The following is a 3127-nucleotide window of genomic DNA, read 5'->3' on the forward strand; positions in this document are numbered from 1 at the left end:
GGGGGTGGGGATGGCGAAAGTATGGGTATAAAATAAGGAGAGAGAGAGAGAAAATGTGTGTGTGTGTGTGTGTGTTGTGAAGGAAAGGAATAGTCGACGTGAATGACGGCCGGTCAGTTCTATAAACCACGAGCCGCTACTGGTCGTTATCTTTCCTCCTTTTTTGTGTTTGTTACTGTCTTGTAACGCCTCTAATCTTCAGCACTTTTATGACCTAATAGTCTTGCAAGTGCCGTAAAAGGCTTATTATTAAAATACACACTCACATGTATAGACACACACTGTCATTCACACACCTTAACCACATTCCATGGGACTGTTTTATGCCGCATGCCGCCTCGTCATTTTACCACAAACAGCGGCTGAGAAAACCGTTCACTATATTTTTGTGGTTAGCTGTGTGATTCACGGGAAAGTAGTCGAGTACGGTAGGCTAGGCTACCTATTTGGCATTGAAGAAAACAAGGACAGGCCGAGGCGTGAGCCACGGACTTTTGAAGACTGCGTGAGTAGCGGTCGAGGCGCAGAGCAGAGAGTTGCGACCAGTCAGTGCAAGTTGGTTCGCTGCATGAGGTGGGTGTGCATAGTTAAACCATGGGTGTATAGTTAAACTACAAGCTATTTCGGCGAGGTGCTGTATCTAGAAGCAGATATTAAGTGCTAGTGATGGCATCGAGCCTTTCAGTGGCAATAGTGATGTTGTGGCATGGTTGGCTAAGGTTAAACTCGTCGCGGGTTTGAAGAACATTCAGGATCTTGCGAAATTTGTACCGTTGTTCCTGGAGAGTAATGCATTGGCGTTGTACTTACAGCTTAGTGAGCTCGAAAGATCACAATATGACAATGAGACAATTGAGAATTGCATTCACAGACAGCTCATTCGTTGCGTTCAGTAAGTTGACACAGAGGAGGTGGGACGGTGAGCATGTTGATGTATTCGCGAACGAACTAAGGACATTGGGAGGGTTGGCTGGATTTTCAGGCAACGAACTGGATAGACTGGTTAGATTGTCCTTTGTAAATATGGATTCCCTGACCCGATATCGTGTGAGCTCCAACAGATGAGCCTGTGTAATAAGCCCAAATCACTCTATGCAAGAAACACTACCATAGTCATTTTGGCAACGCTGAAAGCACTAGTAGTAGTGTTTATAGCACAGACCTTCACGCGGGGCTCTCGTGGCCTAGAGGTTAAGGTGTTGGCCTCTCATTCAAAGGTCCCGGGTTCGATTCCGGGTAGCGACCCCAAAAAAAATTATTCTCTAAAATTGTCTCCTTTCACATCCTTTCCTGATCTTTAACAATGTTCTGTTGTCTGCTTTCATTTCCACTTTCTGCCCCCACCCCCTCACCTCCTTTGCCCCCTCCTCTGGGCTCCTGACTCTTTCTGCAGCCTTTCTACTGCTACTCCTTGGGTCCTCCTAACTGCTGTCTTTCTGCCACACCCCTGGTCTTCGGGTAGGAAAGATCTACACCTAGCTTTCTCGGACAAGGGCGAAAAATCTCGGAGGGCCCCTGTGCAAGTTGTGCACGTTAAAGATCCCTTGGTGGTCTAAAGTCGATAAGAGTAGGCTTCGGCCGCCACCCGGGCAAAATTCAAAATTTCCTACCAACGAAAAAGTATTAGGTGTGTCCCGCGCGCTCATATGACCTTCTGCAGTTGCGAGCGCGTAAAACCCTATACTAAACAAACAAGACCTTCACGCCAAAAACACTTTTTCCGGCTACGCCAAAGACACTATCCTTGAGCCAAAATCACTCTATGCAAGAAACACTACCATAGTCATTAATTTGGCAACGCTGAAAGCACTAGTACTAGTAGTAGCGTTTATAGCACAGACCTTCACGCTGAATAAACTACTGTCCCGCAAAAAACACTACCACTACCATCAGATGTACGTAAAGTACATTCACTACCATCACGCAAAATCCACTATCGTTTGTGTTTATAGCATAGGCCTTCACGTCAAAATCACTATTTCTGGCTAGATCTATATATCAATGAGTTCACTCTCTTTCAAGCAAGAATTACTGTTCAAGTAGATCTATGCTTTTAAAAAAAAACAACTAGATATATTCCGATCAATGATCAAGCCAAATAAACTATACTGTCCCTAAAAAAACACTAGATCTAAATCAACCACCAGATGTACGTATATTCTTAGGCAATATATTATACTATCACACAAACCCCACTGTTTTCGGCTTCTCACGCCGAATTCACTGCTACAGAGACTTCAAAAACCTTCATATTATTAAGGATCGTATATTATTGTGAGTAATTTGAAATCATCTATTTTGTGGATGAATCTTGCAGTTGCCATGGTAACGGTGGCCATAAAGGAAAATGAATCTTTTTTGGTATGTTTTTTAAATCTAAAAAAAAATCAAGACATCACAAGCTTTTTCAGTTACATGTATCTTATAGTTCTAGATTTATATTTTTGGAGAAAAAATATTGTGAAAATTTTTTTAAGCCTTGGATCTAGATCTAGATTCTAAGTCTAGATCTATTATTTTTTTAACTTACAAACATCAATAACTTTAGGTAGAAATAAGATATATTCAAAAAGCATGTGATATCTTGCTTAGCTTTATTTGGACCTCATCCCTGCCAAGTTTCATTTAAATTTAAATCCATTCTTAAACTTCTGACTTTAGCAAAAAATGTACCGGAAAATATGATTTCGGGGAAAATGCAATTTTAATTTTAAAAAATTTCTCAGAAGTAGTAAATCACTACCTTTCAAAAGCATTTTAGAAGAAATATATTCTATTTGAGGCATAATACTTGGGAAAACGACACAATAAAGTGGCTAAACTAAAGGATAAAAAAAAATTGAAGCTAAACCCTCATTTCAGGTGCCATCTCTTAGTTATAATAGCCCAAGGTAGATCTACTGGTCTTAAAAATACTGGGATAGTGTTTTGAGTATAATGTCTAAACCACGAAAACAACCGCAGTAGTGTTTATTGACGAAGAATGACGATAGTGTTTTTGGCGTGGGTAGTCAATCTGGCGTGCAAGCGGTAGTGTTTTTAGCTTAGAGATTGTGATCTTAGCGTACGCCAAAGTCACTAGGGTAGTGTTTACAGCATGAGCAAAAATCACTACGGTAGTGGTTAT

The sequence above is a fragment of the Aplysia californica genome, unplaced genomic scaffold (genome assembly GCF_000002075.1).
Source record: "Aplysia californica isolate F4 #8 unplaced genomic scaffold, AplCal3.0 scaffold01053, whole genome shotgun sequence".
NCBI classification, from domain to species: Eukaryota; Metazoa; Mollusca; class Gastropoda; order Aplysiida; family Aplysiidae; genus Aplysia; species Aplysia californica.